The sequence below is a fragment of the Vidua macroura genome, chromosome 24, assembly GCF_024509145.1.
Source record: "Vidua macroura isolate BioBank_ID:100142 chromosome 24, ASM2450914v1, whole genome shotgun sequence".
NCBI lineage: Eukaryota > Metazoa > Chordata > Aves > Passeriformes > Viduidae > Vidua > Vidua macroura.
The window spans coordinates 5,290,010-5,310,607 of NC_071594.1; the positions used below are offsets into that span (position 1 = coordinate 5,290,010).

At 61.1% G+C, this 20,598-nt stretch overlaps 1 protein-coding gene across 5 annotated transcripts in view; it reads right to left on the minus strand.

Annotated features, from left to right (window-relative positions):
* Positions 1–14,633, minus strand: part of LOC128818627 (plasma membrane calcium-transporting ATPase 4-like) — a 55,905-nt gene extending 41,272 nt beyond the window's left edge. For 3 of the 5 annotated variants that reach the window (XM_053998149.1, XM_053998148.1, XM_053998147.1), the window contains exon 1: positions 14,513–14,633. The gene's annotated coding sequence lies outside the window, so the exon portion shown is untranslated. The remainder of the gene's footprint in view (positions 1–14,512) is intronic. The other 2 variants (XM_053998146.1, XM_053998145.1) reach the window with 1 other exon arrangement.
* Positions 14,634–20,598: the final 5,965 nt, after the last annotated feature.

Consider the following 20,598-nt stretch of genomic DNA (forward strand, 5'->3'; position numbering starts at 1 on the left):
AGACACGTAGATGTGGTGCTTAGGGACGTGGTGTAGTGCTGGATTTGGACCTGACAATCCTAAAGATCTTTTCCAACCTCAACAATTCCGTGATTCTACACAGGAGCCCTCAGTTAGGGAGGAGTTGGGCTGCCTTGCTCCTTGCTCTGCATCTGTCCCTCTCTCCCCAGACTCACCTGGTCCCTGGAGGTGACAGTGGCACAGCCCCAGTGCTGCCAGGTTGGGAGGATTGTCCTGGATGCCAGCACGAGGTTTTGTCCCCTCCTTCTCCATCCCACTTGGCACCAGGAAATGGGTTCTTCCCAGCCTGGGAGCACTGGGAAGCCACCACGGGGTGATGTGGCACACAGTGGGTGACCCTTCTCTCCTCTCATCCCTTCCCTCCGGGCAGATCTGCTGCAGGGAGGTGTCCAGGGCAGCAGCTCCCACCCCGCTGCCCCCTCCACCTCTCCTCCCTCCTCCAGACCCATGCTGGGCTTGGCTTAGCGCTGATTCACAGCCCAGAGCGAGTCCAAAGCCGAGGTTTGGGATTTGGGCAGCTTGGAATTGTGGAGCGGGACTGGAGGATGAAAACAAGGCAGCAAAGCAGGCCCTGGGGCTGCTCCGGCAGCACCTCCAGGATGGACACGGAGCAGTGGCCACATCCCAGCCCTGCCAGAGCCACCTGGACCCTCCCAGTTCCTGGCACACCTGGCCAGCAGGGAGGTGACACCGAGAATCCTGGCAGGATGGGGATCCCACTGGCAGGGAGATGCTGCAGCCCCAGCACTTGGATGCTGTCCCGGGAGGTCCCTGAGGAGCAGGAGAGGCCGGGAAGGGCTGGGGGCAGTGTCCGAGCTGGCCAGGCCGGAGGGCAGGAGGGAGGAGCCCGGAGCCCTCTGCTCCAGAGCCGTTCCCGGGCACAGCCCCAAGCAGGATTTTGGATTTTTGCATCCCAGGACAGCGGGATTTAGGCAGGAGCTGGGGCAGAGCCTGGTGGATCCCAGCCCAGGGCAGGGAGGCTCCTGCCATTCCCAGCTCTCCCGTGGGATGGGGCAGCCCAGGAGCAGTTGGTGTCCAGCTCATCTCCCCACACACCTGACAGCCCCAAACAGCAGGAATCCCACCAATCCCGACTCCCACCTTCCCACATCCCGTTCGGAAAGCGCAGGAATTTTAAACTCGGCTTAAATTAAATCAAACCCAGAGCACGGGGCAGTCCGAGAGGCAAAAACAACACTCGGGGGACAGGAGAGCCACCGGGCGGGACAGGAGGACACAGGCACGGTATTTTTAGCAGGATTACACAGGGACAGGGGATTCCTACCCCGAAGATCCCTGGGGGATGAAAATAGGGCCCGTCACTTCCTCCAGCAGCAGCCGGGGGAAGCATCTGCTGCTCCGGGAAGGCGGCAGGAGGAGAGGGGCAGCCCGTGGGTTTTGGGGTGCCCGGGACACCCTGGGGCAGCGGGGGGCACCTGGTGGCTCACCTTGTCACCGCCGGGAGCCGCTTCCTCTTCCCTGCTCCGTGAAGAATCCCGTGGGAAAAAAAAAAAAAACCAAACCGGCAGCAATCCCTCCCAAAAATGCCCCTCTGGAGCACAGCAGGGGAAACTGAGGCAGGAGAGGCGGAGCTGGTGGGACACCACAGGGGAAATTTGGGGGATCCCCTAAAGTTGGGGATGTGCCAGTAGGGGAACAATTCCAGATGTGCTGTAGGGGAACCCCAACAATTCCAGAGCGGGAAGGGCGCTCCAGCACCCAGATCCCGAGGGTGGCAGCAGCCCTGGGGACACGGGAAGGGCTGGGGACAGCGATGCCCCTCCTGCCACCGCCACCACGTGAGCCGGGATGGGTGTCCCTGCTCCCAGCTCCGAGAATTCCCGCTCTGGATCACATCCCTGCCGGCCACCCCGTAACTCCTGCCAGCCTGGCTAGCTCGGATCCCTCTCCCCACACTCCTCCAGCCCTAAATCCATATTTTCCCATCAAAAAGAAAAAAAAAAAAAAAACAAAAAAAAACACCAAAAAAACCACCCGAGTCCAGCGTGGATTTTCTAAGGGACAAACCGGCAACAAGGGATGGGAGAGGGATAAAAAAAATAAAATAAAATAAATAATTAAAAAAAAGAAAAAAAGAAAAAGGCTGCGAGCGCTTTTCGCTGCTGCAAAGGGTTAAAAAAATAAAGTCGGGAAAAGCGATAGGAAAAACACACGCGGCTCCCAGGGAAGAGCGCGCCGGCTGCTCCCGTTTCCCTTCCCAACATGCCCCGCTCCTGGGAAAGTGTGGGCTGTTTTCCATATATAACTGCGAACTGTTCCATGCAGTAAGAAGTCTAATTAAAGGGAGCCAGGCGAGCAGGGGAAGGCGATATTTATCCCGGAGAAAAGAACCCCCATCCTCAAAATCCTAAATGCAGACCCTCGCTCAGCAAGGGGGGAAAAGAAAAAAAAATAAAAATAAAGAAGTCCTGGGGTGGTGGTGGTGGGACCGCAAAAAAAAAAGTAAAAAAAAAAAACAAAAAAAACCAAAAAAACAACCAGGCGGGAGAGGCAAATCAAAGCTTGGAAAATATGGAGAAATAGGAGGGGAGAGCCAGATGGGCCAGGAGAGCATGGGGAGGGGCAGGGCAAGGAGGAGGGAAAGCTCCTCCGAGCTGGGATGAGCTCGGGTGAGCTGGGAATGAGCTGGGAGGGGGCACAGGCACCCCCGGGAGCCTCCCAGGGTCCTCCTGCCCCGTCCCCCCGAGGTGGGAGAAGCGAGGATTTGAGCAAACAGCAGGAATCGGCTTGGAAAATAAATATGAAAGCGAATCTACGCGGGCGGGAAGGGGCTGGGAAATGCCTGGAGGCACCGGGAGGGATCCAGGGTGGGTGGGAGAGGCTGGGAGGGAAGGGGGAGCACCCTGAGCACCCATCCCGGGCACCCACCCGCTCAGGGGGTGACCCCCAGGGTCTCACCCCACCCCGACACCCCGGCCCAGCTGAACCCCGGCGGTGTTTTGGGGGAACTGTCTCTTCCCGCGTCCAGAGGGATGGAAAAAACCTTGGAAAAACCCTGGATGTGCTTTTCAGAGGCGCTTTGTTCGAGCTCTGCTTCCCACCAGCGCCAGGCACTGCCCTAATCCAGAGCAGGCACCGCATTCCCGGTCACCGGGGCTTCTCCGGGGGCAGTCAGAGCAATTAAAAACCGTTAGCGGGCTTTAATTAAGTGCTGATTGTATGAGTTTGGGGAGAGGCACCACCACCACCACCACCATCATCATCATCATCATCATCATCATCATCACGGGCGACGATTCCAACTGGGTGGGGCTCTTTGCTCCCTAAAATCGCACTTCGTCCTGTTGCCACCCCGACCTGGACCCACGGAGTTTGGGGTGTCATTCCCAGCCCTGTCAGTCATTCCCAACCCTGACATTCCCAACCCTGACATTCCCAGCCCTGACATTCCCAACCCTGTCAATCATTCCCAGCCCTGTCATTCCCAGTCCTGACATTCCCAACCGTGTCATTCCCAGCCCTGTCAGTCATTCCCAACGCTGTCATTCCCAGCCCTGACATTCCCAATCCTGACATTCCCAACCCTGTCAATCATTCCCAGCCCTGTCATTCCCAGTCCTGACATTCCCAACCGTGTCATTCCCAGCTCTGTCAGTCATTCCCAGCCCCGTCAGTAATTCCTAGCCCTGACATTCCCAGCCCTGACATTCTCAGCCCTGTCAATCATTCCCAGCCCTGACATTCCCAGCCCTGACATTCCCAGCCCTGTCAGTCATTCCCAACCCTGTCATTCCCAGCCCCACCTCCACACCCCCGCCCTGCATCCCAGCAGTCCGGACCTGCCATCCTGTTTATGCCGCATCCAACCCCACGTGTTCCCTCCTACCAGCACCTCCCAGCTGCACCAGTAACCCCGGCAAACTGGGATATCCCTTCCCTCGGATAGAGATCCCTGCAAGGAGGGACTGGGGCCTTCCAGCCCCTCGTGCACGGCCCCAAAGCCAGGCTTTGCCATAAATGTGTCATAAATCCCAGCTAACCAAAACAAACCCGCCTGCAACGACGCTGGGATGGAATCCCACAATGGTCTGGGATGAAAGAGACCTTAAAGCTCATCCCATTCCCTGGGCAGGGACACCTCCCATTATCCCAGGGAGCTCCAAGCCCAACCTGGCCTTGCTTGGATGAGCTCAACCTCAGACACAACGGGAACAAGGACACGGCGCTGCCAGGGGGGGCTCACACCCCAAATAACGCCCCAAAAAACCCCACAACCTCTGCCCAGCCTCCAAACAAGAGGGACAAAGCGGCCCTGGGGTCACCCGAGGTGACAGTGGCCACCGGCCCCTCCGTCCTGGCCGGAGCCGGAGCTGCGGGAGGCTCTGGCACGGCCGGCCCTGCCCCAGGTGGGGCTCTAAGCACCAGCGCTAATCCAGGGATAATTGCGGCTTTAGCAGCGATAGGGCCCAGATTAGTGGGAAAATCCCGGTGTTAGGGGCACCGAGCTGGCACCGAGCTGCCGGAGCCAACGGAGAGAGGGATCCCGGGAACACAGCGAGGGATCCCGGGGATACAGCGAGGGATCTGTGAGAATACAGCGAGGGATCTGTGAGAATACAGCGAGGGATCCCGGGAATACAGTGAGGGATCCCGGGAACACAGCGAGGGATCCCGGGAACACAGTGAGGGATCTGTGAGAATACAGCGAGGGATCCCAGGAATACAGTGAGGGATCCTGGGAATACAGCGAGGGATCCCGGGAATAGTGAGGGATCCTGGGAATAGTGAGGGATCCTGGGAATATAGTGAGGGATCCTGGGAATAGAGCGAGGGATCCCAGGAATAGTGAGGGATCCTGGGAATACAGCAAGGGATCCCGGGGATAGTGAGGGATCTGTGAGAATACAACAAGGGATCCCGGTAATATAGTGAGGGATCTGCGGGATATAGTGAGGGATCTGTGGGAATACAGCAAGGGATCCATAGGATACAGCGAGGGATCCACGGGGATAGAGCGAGGAATCCCAGGAACACAGTGAGGGATCCATGGAAATACAGCAAGGGATCCATGGGAATACAGTGAAGGATCCTGGGAACACAGCAAGGGACCTGTGGGAATACAGTGAGGGATCCCAGGAATACAGCAAAGGATGCCAGGAATACAGTGAGGGATCCATGGGATACAGCAAGGGATCCCGGGAATACAGTGAGGGATCCATGGGATACAGCAAGGGATCCCGGGAATACAGTGAGGGATCCACAGGATACAGTGAAGGATCTGTGGGAATTCAGCGAGGGATCCACGGGATACAGCGAGGGATCCATGGGAATATAGTGAGGGATGCCCCGGACACTGGCACCCAGCACAGACACACACACCCGTGGCTCAGGGTGTGATTCCCGCTCCCCATCCCAATGGAAAAATGCCAAACCCACGGCCAGGATTCCCCTCCAGCCCAGCTGTCCTGCTGGGATTGCTCTGCCTGCTGGAATCCCCTCCGCTCCCAAGGCTTTGGCAGTGTCAGGGGCCTTCCTCACCCTCTCCATCACCTTCCACCGAGCCCAGGCAGGGGCTGGGCAGGGGGATTCGCTCCTGGAATAACAAGGAGAGTGGGAATGCAGGGTGGGGGCTTGGATTGGGGTTGTTCAGCGCTGTTTGGGATCCCCCAGAACTGTGTGGGATCCCCCACAACTGTGTGGGGTGCCCCAGCACCACCTTGGCTGCTCCCACGCTCAAGGGGAGGCAGGTCCCAGGTGAGGAGGCTGAGATTTGGGAAAATCCCTCTGCTCCCTGCTGGCTTTTCCTGGATCCCTTCCCAGCGACGCTGTTCCCAAAGGATCATCCCAAGAGGAGGCAGATCCCAGCCACGGACTGAGACACAACAAGGCCGGGCCGTGCAGGCAGCTGCATCCGGGGGAGTGGGAGGAGGAAGGGAGGCTCCCTCATTGTCCTTTCCAGAGAGAAAAGGGACAGTCCTGAGCCTGGAAGTGCCAGGAAGCGCCAGGAAACACTTCCAGCTCGTCGCTCCGGCCCTCGGGGCCGCAGGGCCCTGTCCCCCCGGCGCTGCAGAAACTCCATCTGCAGCATCTTCCCGGGATTCCATGCACTTCACGTCCGACTGCAGGAGCCGGAGGATCCCCTGGCTGCTGACCTGCACGGAAACGCCCGGCTGCTGCTGCTGCTGCAGGAGGGAGGGAGGGGCAGCAGGGGAGGAAAGGCCATTCCTGCAGCCGGCTCCGGGCGGGGGATGCTCCAGCAGGTGCCCGGGGAGGTGAGACAGGCACGGAGCACATCCATGGATGGGGAGAGGTGGGAAAACAGTGCCAGGAAGGGAAGCAGGGAATGGGAAGGGGTGAAAGGCAGCGGGGTCAGGAGCTGGCACAACAGAATCCAGCAGTGGATACGGAGCTGGAGCATGGCGTGGATGGGTTTTGGGCCCACGGGATGGGCTGGATCCACCCTGGGGAATCCATGGATACCAGGACAGCCCCCTCTGGATGAGCTTCCCCCAAAACAGGGAGAAGCATCTCAGCACCCCGCCCGTGGTTGCAGCCTTTTCCACCTCCTCTAGGAGCCCCAGCAAGCACCCAGCAGTCTCCAATAAATCCAAAATGCCCCTGAGATGAGAAACCCGTGGATTTAACACCCCGTGGAACAGCCAGGCCGGCTCCCAGGAGCACAGCACACCCCAGGGATGCCAGAGCAGGTAGCAGGATGAGGTTTTCCAGCTGGATTTCCCCATGGGGATGCTGTTTACTTTCTCCTTCCCCCAGGAAATCTCCTGCTGACTCAGGAAACACCCTCAGGCGCAGCTCTGCAGGGAGGAGACACTTCCCAGCCACAGCTTTGGTCCTTCCTTTCATTTTTTTGGCCGGTCCAGCTGGGGTCAGATTGGAGAGCAATCAGTCACTTGGGAAATAACACCACTCCAGGCCTCCTCCCTCAAAGAAACCTCAAAAGACAGCATTTAAGACGAGCTTAATTTGGACAACTAAAAATAGCCAGCACCAGTCACACTGGAAAATGCAGGATGTGGAGCTTCACCCTCGCCCAGCTCCAGCCTGCACACAGGGGTTTGTGGCCCCCAGCCCCACAGATTTGTCCCTAGGGATGAGCTGGCTCCCACAGGGAATCCAGCAGGACCCTCTGAGGCCCATCCCAGAGCCCTGCCCGGCTGCTCCGATGAAAGTGTGGGGACCCAAAACTTTCCCAGGCAGGATGTGGTGACTCAGAGCCACGTCTGCAGCAGGACACCCAGGAAAGATCCCAGCCACGCTTCCCAGCTTCTCCCAGCCCAGCCAAGTCTCTGATCCCGGCTCCCTGCAGCTGATTCAGCCCCGGGTGAAGGCAGCCAGGCCTGTGCCATCGGGGTGAATCCTGGTTGTCACTCCCACTGCTCCAGAGGCTGTCACCCACGCTGTGACCCCTCTTCCAGCCTCGCTCCGGCCATCCTGGGGCTCCTCCAGTGCCAGCCTGGCATTCCCAGCTGCCGGCACGGCCACAAATCCAGCCTGCCCTCATTTCCCTGCGCTCCCCCTCCTTGCACCGAGCTCTCCCTCCTTGCACTAATCCCTCCCTGCTCCAGAGGCAGGAATAATGTTTAACTCAGGTTCACGCCGGAGCACGAGCTCCCTCCCAGCCCGGGTCAGCCCCAGGCGTGTCCCCAGCACCGAGGCCGTGCCGGATCCCTGCTGCTGGCACGGCCACGTGCCCGGCTCCGGCAGGAAGCCCCTCTGGAGCGGGAAGCTCCGGGAAGCTCTCGGCACCGCGCGCTGCCGGCTGCCAGCTGCAGCGATCCGTCACGCCGGGACTGGGACGCAGCCGGGCTGAGCTCTGCAGGTGCCACGAGAATCCCACAGCCAGCACATCCCGCTCGGAGCCATCCCATCTCCCCGGGGCTCATCCCAAAATCAGGGGCCTTCGACAGAGCAAGGATGAGAGGGGACAGTGCTGGAGGACTGAGCCATCTCCTGGCTTGTCCCGGTGTCCCTGGGCTGCCTGTGGAATGGCAGGAGTGGGAAAGCAGCTTTTCTCCAGGATCCTGGGCTGTGCCCCCAGCAGCGCTCCAGCAGCACGGGGTTAGTTTTAAGAAGCTGGCGAGAAGGTGGGAAGGGAGGCGAGGAGCTGGAATGCCGCGAGGGCCACGCCACTAAGCCTCTGGAAAGGCTGGAGCCCCGGAGAGGCGAGGCATCGGCATTCCCAAGCAGGAACAAAAGGCGAGAAGCGAAAAGCCGAGGGCATTCCAGGGGCCACGGGCACCTCCCGGCTGAGCGAGGGGTGGCGAAGGGACAGTAAAGCTCCAGCTGCTGCAGCAGGGTCCTTAATTAGCATCTCGAGAAACGGCGCCGAAAATCAGACACCTTCTGCCCGAAATCCGAGCCCGGAGCTGAAAATCCGATCACCGACCCCCGATGCTCAAAGAGCAAAGGTCACTTCCAACCCCACACAGGCCCTGCCACCGCCCCGCGGGGCTGCGCTGCCCCGCGGTCCCCCCGGTTCCTGGGTTCACCCCCTGCCCACCGCCACCCCCCCCAGACCGAGCAGAGGCAGCACGGTGAGGGCCAGCGGCTTATTTTTAGCCTGGAGGAGGCAGGAGCCGGGAGCAGCCATCCCGACTCTTGCCCTTGGCATGGGACACGCCGCTGTCCCCCCCGGGCCGCCCGCACCCCGCTGCCCCCCGGCTCTGCAGCGCTGCGTCCCCCCCCCGGGCTGGCATCACCTCCCCTGGCACGGCTCCTGGGCCCGGGCAGGAGGAGGAGGATGCTGGGCTCAGCCCTGGAGCCGGCCCCGCGGCACAAGGAGCGGGATTATTTACAGCTCCTTAACGGAGCGAGGCAGGGCTGACCTTTCCGAGCCGCAGACAAAGAGGAGATGTCGGGAATCGCTGCTGCGGGACCCTTCCCGGCCCGGCGGGATGAGCGGGGGGCCAGACCCACGCTGGGGGGGTTCGGCAGAGGGGAGCCGGCCAAGGCCACGGAGAGGCCAAGCGCGCTGGGATCCCAGCCTGGGAAAAGGAGGGATCGGATTCCTCCCTCCCCGGCCCCGCCGGACAAACTCTTCCGGGTGGGGACTCCTACGCGCCGCGCTCTGCCCAGGCACAGCTCGCTGCTCCTTCCCGCAGCCCACGGCTGCCTCGGCGGCAGCCAAACACAGCGATACGGCACGGAATGGGAAAATCGGGACTGCTCCTCGCCCCCGGCGCCCCGCTCGGCTCAGCCCAGCTGCCGACTCATCCCTGCCGTGGAAGCGTCGAAGGAAAAGTTTCCCCGTCAGCACAAAACGCGGACACTTGGCCGAAGCTTCCCCTTGGCTGCTGCTGCCCTGGCCAGGAGTTCCCCACGCTGGGGACACGCCAGGGCCCGGCCCCAGGTGGCCGCAGTGGGCAGGGGTGGCAGGGGACAGGCCTGGTCCCTGCAGTGTGGCACTGGTGTGGCCCTGGTGTGGCACTGGTGTGGCCCCGGGGGCTGCCACAGCCCCTGGTGCCGCAGGGAAGGGAGGGATCCCCGAGGCCAGGAGCTCTCCCACTGGCACTGGGCAATGGATGATCGATCCCATCCCATGATGGATGATTGATCCCACGATGGATGATCGATCCCACGTCCCTTCCCTCGCTCCGAAGCTGCGGGATTTGGGCAGAGGGCTGCTGGTGTCACAGCTGTGTGTCCCCTCCCCGGCCTGCACTCTCCTGGTCCGTACTTAGGTCCCCATGTAGGACTTGATGCCATGATCCAGAAATGCCAGGAAGCTGCCCAGGAGGACTCCACCAGGGTCCCCATGTCCCTCGTCACCAGCCTGGGCCACAGTGGCCTGGTCACCCTGGAGCGAGCAGGGCCAGCCCCAAAAGGGAATCCCACAACCCCAGTTCCTGATTCCAGGGGCCTCTCTGTGCATCAGCTTCCCACGTTCAAATCTGAGACCCCTCCCAGAAGCTCACAAACGCAGGAGGACTCTGAACTCAGCTCTTACTCACAGAGAGCTCTCCCAGGATTTAAGGTGCTTAATTAGCGGTTTAAAAGAGTCACCAGCTGGGTGGGTGACACCCCAGTGGGTGTCATGCACTCCACAGGGCTCCAGCTTCCCTCCTGTCCCTACCCAGGCTTACCTTGTGTCTTTTTTCCCTTTTCCTAATGATCCAGCAGAGGGGCAGGGTTTATAAGTCCATAGAAACTCTATTATCCCTGTGCATTAAAGCCAAAAGCAACTAATTAAAACATCAAAGTCACAGGGTTCATTAGCTCAGCCTCAGCGCTGGTAGGAGGTGACAGGGATTGTGGCTGTCACCCGACTGCTCCCAGGGACCCCAAGGCTGGCCCTACACCCCAAAACACATTCCCTGTCCCAGTGTCACTGGGAAAACCAGTGGCTTCCATTGGAAAACCACTGGGCTGGGCAGGATCCTGTCACCTGCCTGTCCCTGTCCCTCAGCTGGTCACCTTTGCCTGCACCAATGTGAAGAGAAGGGAGGCTGGGGACAGCTCTGCCACCTTTGCCATCAAAGCTCCTTCCCCCAGGAGCCTCTCCAGCCCTATCAACACCCATCGGATCCCTATTCCCCCCGGTACAACATGAGGGGGAGAGGGATGGGTTCAAATTCCCAGCTCTGCACACCAGAGCCCCTCCGGTGTGCCAGAACAGCCATTCCTTACCGGGAATGCTGCAGCACCCCTGGATCCAGGAGCTCCCAGCAAGCCACGGGAGATGGGGCACACCAGGGAAGTGGCTGCAGTGGCCACTTCCCATCTAAGGGCCTGCATCCATCACCATGGTCACACCAAGCACTGGTCACTTCCACTGCCATGGTCACACTGAGCACTGGTCACTCCCACTGCCATGGTCACACCGAGCACTGGTCACTTCCACTGCCATGGTCACACCGAGCACTGGTCACTTCCACTGCCATGGTCACACTGAGCACTGGTCACTCCCACTGCCATGGTCACACCAAGCACTGGTCACTTCCATTGCCATGGTCACACCGAGCACTGGTCACTTCCACTGCCATGGTCACACCGAGCAGTGGTCACTTCCACTGCCATGGTCACACCGAGCAGTGGTCACTTCCCACCTAAGGGCCTGCATCCCACTGTTGTGGTCGCACTGAGCATCGGTCACTTCCCATTGCCATGGTCACCTGGAGCATGGGTCAGTCACTTCAAAGGACCCGCACCCATTGCCACGGCCACACTGACCATCGGTCACTTCCCAAAGGACCCGCACCCATTGCCACGGCCACACTGACCATTGGTCACTTCCTAAAGGACCCGCACCCATTGCCACAGCCACACTGACCATTGGTCACTTCCCAAAGGACCCGCACCCATTTCCACGGCCACACTGACCGTCGGTCACTTCCCAAAGGACCCGCACCCATTGCCACGGCCACACTGACCATTGGTCACTTCCTAAAGGACCCGCACCCATTGCCACGGCCACACTGACCATTGGTCACTTCCCAAAGGACCTGCATCCCATTTCCATGGCCACACTGACCATCGGTCACTTCCCAAAGGACCCGCACCCATTGCCACGGCCACACTGACCATTGGTCACTTCCCAAAGGACCCGCACCCATTTCCACGGCCACACGGCGCCTCCCCGCCGGGGCTCGCTGTCCCTGCCCCAGCGAGTGCCTTCCCTGCCCAGGCGCTCCCGGAGCCCAGCGGGATCCCCGGGCTCTCTCCGCAGGTTTTCCGCCGGCTCCTTTCCCAGCACGGCGCAGCCGTGCCCGGCGGGGAGGAGCCGTGGGCGAGGAGGAAGCCAGAGCTGCCAGCCCTTCGCCGGGCCCTGCGCGGGGAGCAGCAGCAGCGAACGGGCGGCGGCTGCGAGTCCCCTCCACAGCAGGGATTTGGGTCCCCAAATCCCCGCGGGCTCCAACCCGCGCTGCTGGAAGGGGCGCGTGTGGCCACTGCGGGAAAACTCCGCTCGTGGCCTAGCAGGGAGGAGAAACAGGAAAAAAAAAAAAAAAAAAACCCAAAAAAACACAACCCGAGAGAGGAGCGGGGAACGCGCGGAGAACCCGCGGTCCCGGCGAGGGGCGGGCGGGGAAGGAGCGGGTTCGTCTCCCAGGGCTTGGGGACAAGGGGAAACTCCAGGCTCAGCTCCACCCCGGCGCTTTCGACTGCTGAACAATAGTGGAGAGGAGCAGCCGTCCCTCCCTGCTCTTACTCATCCTGCCCAAGGACCTGTGCCACCCTTCGGCTGCCCCCGCCCTGCCCGGGGGCTCGGGCACGGCGGCTCCCCGCTCCGGAGGCGCAAGGCTCGGGTGACAGCGACAGATTCCCCCGGGAAGAGATGCGGACCCACGGCACGCGAGCGGCGAGCCGGCAGCGCAGGGAATTCCCTCCGTCATCATCGCCAGCGGAAAAAAAAAAAAAAAAAAAAAAAAAAAAAAAAAAAAAAAAAGGGAAAAAAAAAAAAAAAAGAAACCAACACCCAACAACAGCCTGCGCCCTCTCAAACCTCTCTACCTGCAGCGCTCGCAGCACTTCTCAGCGCTTTTCCAGCCGGGAAGGAAGCAGGGAAGGAGCCGGGGCTCGGGCGGGCAGCGGCAGCCACGGCCCCGCCGGCGGCCAGGGCGGGACGGGGCCGGAGCCCGCGGGGAATGCGCGGGGCCAGGGGAGGAATGGGGAAGCGCTGCCTCCTGCCCTGGGCGCTTCCCAGCTCCACCTGCACCATCCCGGCACCGGCACCTTCCCCGTGCCACGGCCATCCACGCAGCCAAGGCAATCCAGCCCGGCCTCAGGGAGTCACAGGGTGGAATGTGGCCCCCAAGCCCACCCAGCGCCCACCGTTGAGGAAGGGTCCTCCACCCCTCAGATCCGAGGGGCACCTGCAGCCCCCCTGAGCTGCCAGCCTGCCCGCAGGGAGGGCTCCGGGGGGGTCACCCGAGGGGGCAGCCGGGGAGGGAAGCCCAGGGTCGGGGAGGGATCCCCGGGGCGCGGCGGGGTGGGGCTGGCGGAGCGCGGGGGCGTCAGCCTCTCTCGCTCATGATTTAATAATTTAGGTGCGTTTCAGTGCTCAGAGAAGCGAAAGATTGAGGGCAGTGTCTGGAGCCAGGCAGGGCGCAGGCAGCGGTGCAGCCCCTGCCTTGTCCACGCAGCACAGGGGGTTTGGGGTGGGGGGCTCAGCTCGGGGTCCCCCGGCCCCAGGACGGCTCTGGGTGCCCCATGGCGAGCTCCGAGCACTCACCTCTACCCCAGCTCGCTGCCCTCGGCTCCTGCCCGTCCACCCACGTCCAGGGCTGCCAGTCCACGGCCACGGGCAGAAACTGGCTGCACTGGTTTGAGCTTCGCAATGCAAACCCCCACCCAAGCTCAGGTCTCCAGAGATAAGAGCACAATAACCTATTGTCCCTCCTCCCCTCCCAACATCTCCACTCGCCTCTGGCGAAGCAGGGAGGGACCACCCAGCTCCGCACAGCCCCCCCGCCCCCGCCGCCGGCAGCCCACGGGGGGCACGGACCCACCGAGCCAGGCCAGGGATGCTGGGAGGCTCCGGAGCCGGGGCTGGGATGCAGGAAAAGCGCTGAGGACAGAGGCAGGAGGAGGCGGACGAGGCCAGAGCCTGGCCGGTCTTCCAATAGATTTCCTGATTTATTTTTTAATTTATTTTCCGCCTCCCCACTCCTGTTTTCTCTGCCGTGGCTCTGCCCAGCTGGATTGGTGCAGGCAGGAGGGGGACGTGCCCAGCCGTGGCGTGGGCAACCCCCCACGCACCTCCCCACCGCGTCCCACCCTCCTCACCGCATCCCACCCTCCCCACGCGCCCCCCACCCGAGTCACCCCACTCCAGGCAGGGAGCAGCCCCCTTTGCTGCCCCACGCGTGGGGAAAAACCACCCCAAACCCACCCACGCAGCACTTTCCCCGCTCTGTCCTTGGGCTGCCGCAAGCCCCCCTCCCCTTCCCCCGCCTCTTCCTTCCTCCATCATCCTCATCCTCCTCCTCCCCGCAATGCCACAACTCGCTGCCTCCCAAAAATCCAGCAACACGCGCCACCGGGAACCCCGCACCGCCACCCCCCCTCCAGCCGCCTCAAGGGCGGGCAACAAGTTGTAGGATCCGACCGGAGCGTCCTCCCCACCCCAAACACCGGGGGGCTGCCGGACTTGCCCCCCACAAGATTTTTGGGGGCTGCACTCCCCGCAGCCGCCCACGCCCCAGCGCGGCCGGACCGCGGTCACCCCATCACCCCATCCCTCTCCCACGTGGGATTGGGGTCGGGGGGGGGGGTCCCACGCCGAGCCCCCCCCACCCCGTGATGTAGGAACCCCCGCCGAGCCCCCTCCCCATCCCACCTGCTGCACCGGGACGGAGCGGGGCGGTGAAATCCCCGCTGCCAGCGCCCCACCCGCCCGGCACGGCGGGGGCAGCGATGCTCCCACCCACCCGCGCCCCCCGCTCCTACAAAGACCCCCCCCCCCTCCGCGGCCACTCCCGTGCGTGTCCTCCCCCCCCGTGTCCCCAACACCTCAACCCCCCGCGGGACCCCCGTACCCCGCTGCCGGGGTCCCACCCCCCCGCGCACTCACCGGCTCCGGTCCCACGGCGCCCGGCTGGCGGCGGAGCCCCCGCGACTGGCCATGGGATGGAGGGGGAGCGGTCCCGGAGCTAACGGGAGAAAATGCTTGTCATGGCAACCCCCGTGCCGTGCGGGGCCGTGCGGGGCCGGGCCGGCGAGGGAGGGGACGGCGGGCAGGGAGGGGGAGGGCTCGTCCCAGCCCGCCGGGGGAGGGGCTCCCTTAAGGTGGCTGCACGCCCCGACGGCTGCTTAAGGGGGACGGCGACAGGAACGGGGTGAACGGCCCAGCGAGGGGGGGGACAGCGGGGTGGGGGGACCCCAAACTGGGGCAGGAGCCCACGGGAAGAGTGGGGGGTGCACGCCTGGAAAGGGTGGGGACACCCCCGGGTAATATGGGGATCCCCAAGCAGGGTGGGAACACCCCCGGGAAGAGTGGGGACACCCCCAGGCAATATGGGGATCCCCAAGCAGGGTGGGGACACCCCCAGGAAGAGTGGGGACACCCCCAAGCAGGGTGGGGACACCCCCAGGCAATATGGGGACCCCCAAGCAGGGTGAGGACACCCCCAGGCAATATGGGGACCCCCAGGCAGGGTGGGGACACCCCCGGGAAGAGTGGGGACACCCCCCAAGCAGGGTGGGGACACCCCCAGGCAATATGGGGACCCCCCTGGAAAGGGTGGGGATACCTCCGGGAAGAGTGGGGACACCCCCGGGCAATATGGGGACCCCCAGGCAGGGTGGGGACACACTGGACAGGGCGGCGGGTGCACCCCCAGAAAGGGTGGGGACACCCCCTGGCAAGGTGAGGACCCTCTGGGCAATGTGGGGACACCCCCAGGCAATATGGGGGTCCCCAAGCAGGGTGGGGACACCCCCGGGAAGAGTGGGGACACCCCCCGGGCAATATGGGGGTCCTCAAGCAGGGTAGGGACACACTGGACAGGGCGGCGGGTGCACCCCCAGAAAGTGTGGGGACACCACTGGGAAATTTGGGGACCCCCTCCCCGGCAGCCCCGTACTTGCACCCCCAGGCAATGTGGGGACCCCCCTGAGAAGAGTGGGGGATGCACCCCCAGAGAGTTTGGGGATCCCCCAGGACAAGAGAATGTTTGCGCCCCAAACAGTGGGAGGACCCCACGGGTGGAGCAGGGGGTGCGACCCCAAATAATGTGGGGACCCTCCCGGGCAATGTGGGGACCCCCGGGGGCAGCCCCAGGTGTCCCCAAGCAGCGTGGGGACCCCAATGCGCAATGTGGAGACCCCACCCCGAGGGCAGAGTGGGGTGTGTGGGGACCCCTCCAGGGCAGAGTGGTCACCCCAAAAAGCGATGGCACCCTCATGCCCAACCCCCTCCCCACTCCGGGTGTAGGGGGAGGCAGGAGGGACTCCGTGACCTGTGGCAAAATTGGGGTTCTTTGTGGGGTTTTAGCGGTTTTGGGGTTGATCCCCGGCTCTGACCCACCCTGTCCCCTCATGGGGCAGCGCCACTTTGGCACCCTTGAGAACCACCAGGGTCCAGCACGACCAAACCCCCCCACCCCAGATCCCACCCTCACACCTTTCCCTAAAGGAACCCGGATAAAATTCCTCATGGAATCCTTCCCACAGCAGGAAAAAGCTTTGGCCCTGCTGCCCACACGCGGCGGCCTCGGGCCAGCAGGGCTGGGAGGGGGCTCCTTCAATAATCCCCCCTCCCCCCGAGGCCCAGTTTGGGCTCCAGCGGTTCCAGTTAAACCAGTGGAACACCCCTGCGGCCGCAGCCCCTCATTAGCCCCTCATTAACCCCTCATTAGCGCTCCCAAGGGTTTTTTTCCCCCCTTGAGGGCCTGCACCTCCGTAATTCCACATTCCCGAGGCTCCCAGGCCTTGAGGCGCTGCACAGGCCGGAGCCGGGCCTGGATGTGGAGCCCAGGCCTGGGAATTAATTTCCATTCCATTTTCCAGCAAAATCCCTCCCTCAGCTCACTGGGATGGACCTTCCTGCTCAGCTGAGCTGATCCAGGCATTCTTTTGGAGCAGGGAATGTTGTTTGGAGTCACCTGAGGGACATCAGAGCTGCCCATGTTGGATTTAATTCCATCTCCGCATCCTTTGGAGCACGACCTGGCCCTGAGCTTTGCTTTGGGAAGAGGAAAATGCCCTGGGCTTGGAATTCCTCCTCAATTCCTCCTTGGGAGTTCACAGGGTTATTCCTATTGAAAATAAAATATTTCAGGGCTGGGGACTCTCATGACAAGGACAAACGAGTCTCAAAAACCAAACTCAGGCCTCTTCCACTGAATCGCTCCACGTTTGTCTGAGACAAAAAAAAAAATATGGGAATAAACACAGGGATTTTATTCCTCCACCAAAATCTGCCAGCCCTGACCAGACTGGTTCTCCGTGGGCACGGAACAGCTTGGAAAAGAGGTGTTGGAGCAGCTGGCAGGCACCGCTTCCAATGCAAAACTGCTATTGAGACATAATGGCCTTTTCCAACAGGTTCTGGGAGCTTGGAAGGAATCTCTGACCATCTGGATTCGGGCTCCTGGAAGGAAATCAGCCTTCCTGCCTCAGGGAAGCCGTGTGAGCAGGGCAGCTCGGCTATGCTGGGAATTTGCAGCCTCCTCGGGCTCCTGGGTTTGGGTTAAAATGGGGGGAAAAGCAGATTTTCCACCCGGGGCAGTGGCTGCGGGAAGGAGCAGCCAAAATCCGTGTGGGAAATGTGATTCCCGTGCAGTGATTCCTGACCAGAACCACGAACAGCCCCAGAGCTTCTTCCAGGCCACGTTTAAGGAGAAGGGAAGATCCTGGCAGGAGCAGGAGTGTCACCTCCAAGCCAGCACCGAGCCGTCCCCACACGCTGCAGATGGGAAAAATTCCCTCACAGAATATTTTGGGACCCTCTGTGAGTGTCTCTGCTTCCCTCGTGCTCCACTCCCTTCAGCCACAGGCCACCTGCTCCTCCTGGTGGCTTGGCCACCCCCGGGGAGGTGACAGAGGTGTCCCCACACTGCACCCGGAGCAGGGAGGAGAAGGACACGAGCCCTGAGCCAGCAGAGCTGCCACTCGTGTCCCACCCACCCCGGGCAGAGCTGCAGGAGGGGACATCCCAGGAGCAGCTCCAGGTGTCACAGCCACAGGGGTGGCACTGGGGACAGGATGGACTTGGGGTGGCACTGGGGACAGGCTGGATTTGGGGTGGCACTGGGGACAGGCTGCATTTGGGGTGGCACTAGGGACAGGATGGATTTGGGGTGACACTGGGGACAGGCTGATTTTTGAGGTGACAGTGAGGACAGGCTGGATTTGGGGTGACACTGGGGACAGGCTGCATTTGGGGTGGCACAGGGGACAGGATGGACTTGGGGTGGCACTGGGGACAGGCTGGATTTGGGGTGGCACTGGGGACAGGATGGATTTGGGGTGGCACTGGGGACAGGCTGGTTTGGGGTGGCACTGGGGACAGGATGGATTTGGGGTGGCACTGGGGACAGGCTGGTTTGGGGTGACACTGGGGACAGGATGGATTTGGGGTGGCACTGGGGACAGGCTGGTTTGGGGTGGCACTGGGGACAGGCTGGTTTGGGGTGACACTGGGGACAGGCTGGATTTGGGGTGGCACTGGGGACAGGATGGATTTGGGGTGGCACTGGGGACAGGCTGGTTTGGGGTGGCACTGGGGACAGGCTGGTTTGGGGTGGCACTGGGGACAGGATGGATTTGGGGTGACACTGGGGACAGGCTGGATTTGGGGTGGCACTGGGGACAGGATGGATTTGGGATGGCACTGGGGACAGGCTGGTTTGGCTCTTGTCAGGAGCTTGCAGGGGAGCTCTGAGGGAGATTCTGGATCCCACTGGGAAACCCCTGCAGGGCCGAGCTGAGCCTTTGTCCTCCTCATCCTCCTCGGATCGCGGCTCGATTGGCATTTATTCCCTTTTTGCCATGGATGCAGGCATCAAATCCCCTTTCCCAGCTGGGATCCAGCCAGGAGAGAGCTGGATTCCCAGGTGGATTCCCGGGTGGATCCCTGAATGGATCCCTGGGTGAATTCCTGGGTGGATTCCCAGGTGGATTCCTGGATGGGTTCCTGAATGGATTCCTGGGTGAATTCCCAGATTGATTAATGGGTGGATTCCCAGGTGGATTCCTGGGTGGATTCCCAGGTGGGTTCCCAGGTGGATTCCTGGATGGATTCCCAAATGGATTTCTCTCATTCCTTGCACCCAGCACCTGTTGCAGCCTCCTCTGGATCCCCACCACATCCCAAAGGCCTCTCCCTTCCCTTTCCCTGGAAAATCATCCAAACTCCCCCAGACACCGGCAGCACCCAAGTTCTCCATCAAGGACCTAAATCCCCATGGGAATCTCGGCTGTTATCCCAATTTTTGCCGCCTCTTTTCTTTCCCCAGCGCTTTTCTGGCTGCTCTGGAAGTGAAGCAGAGCAGTGGGCAGTGCCAGGCCTGGAGGAGACCTGGCAGCACCCAGGTAAAATAAATAACTCCAAAACAGAAAACTTCTCCCCCTGGGCTCTTCCCTAAAAAAAAAAATAATAATAATAATTAAAAAATCCGGCTTCTCTGATGATTTCCCTTTAAACCCAGCCTCTAATATTTGGATTAATTTGCTTTTAATGCCTCCCAGGCTGGGAACTTGTAGGTGGAGTTTTGTAGCCCGAAAAATGAATTAAATCAGCCGAGTTGTATCAGCCAAGTTACAAACCCATCAAAACCCGGGGCCAGATCCTGATCTCATCCCCGGAGGGGGCGGACGGGGTAAATCCAGCGCCGCTGGAATACGCGGGGAAGGATTTTGGGAAGGATTTTGGGAAGGATTTTGGGAAGGATTTTGGGAAGGATTTTGGGAAGGATTTTGTCACGGAGCTCCGGATTGGACCCCCCCCCCCCCCCGGGTTTCTCATGGAAACACTGAGTGACTTCGGAGCACAAGGCAGAGTCAGGCGTCTGTAAAATCTCTCTCCATTCAAGGGCTAAATATAGGGAGAGCGAGCGGCAGCGATGTGACTCGCGGTGCTCGGGGATAAATAAACCCTGGAGAGGCTCTGCCGGGAATGCCGGGGGCTCCAGGGGGGACTGCAGGGGGACCACGGAGCTGGAGATGCTCCCACAGCTGCTGGAAAGGGGATTTAAGGGATTTTTTTCCTGCTTTTTCTCCCTTTTTTTCCCCTCTCCCTGCTCATCCCTGAGCTGCAGCACCCAGAGGTGCCTGTTCAAGGCTTGGATTCTTGCCTGGAATTTGGGATGCCAATGGAAAAGGTCCCATCCCGGTCCCGTGGCATCCACACCAATTCCCGGCTCTACTCCCGGCTTTCCCCTCACTCCAAGGTCTTTGGAGACCCCCCAAAAAAATTCCCGCAGCCACAGAAGTGCTAATTACCCCTCACTGCACTAATGAACCTCTCCTAGCCTATTCCTCCTCCCAATTACTCCAACAGCCCCGTTAATTCCTAATTAAGCAGCTCCTTCATCAGGGAAAAGGGCCTTGACAGGAGAGGCCAGAGAAGGAATTTGGGGATTGGGAGGGATTTTTGCTTTATGGCTGTAATTAGGAGACGAAATTGTTTGCTCACCTACGGAATTCATCACCAGAGTGCCTGGGAGCCTTTCCCTTCCCCATCCCTGCACATTCCCGGCTGGAAGCACGGCAGGATTTAAATTTGTTTAGGGCCCGTTATTAAACCCCCAAAATTTGTGACAGCTCAGGAGGAGCCTCTGGGCTGCTCCTTCCCGAGCATCCCTGGGCAGGATGAGGGGAATTCCGGGATGCTGGATCCGTGCTTTTCCATGGATCCCCCCCACCAGCAGCTCTTGAGATCCTCAGGACCCCTCCCCCCCCATTCCCCTCCCCAGCAATTCCCAGGGAAACAACTCCAGGGAAAACCCCCGAGATCCCGAAATGAACATTTTTCCCTCCAGTTCCGACCTCGTTTCATTCCTCACATCAAGGAGGAACCTTGTACTCGGTGTTTGCAGCGCGGTAACAGCTCGGGGACCTTCGTGGGCCCGAGGAATGTCCCCGCTGCCGGCGGTGACAGCGCGGTGGGCGGTGCTGAAAGGGAGGGGAGCGAAGTGACAGCGCGGGAGAGGGAGA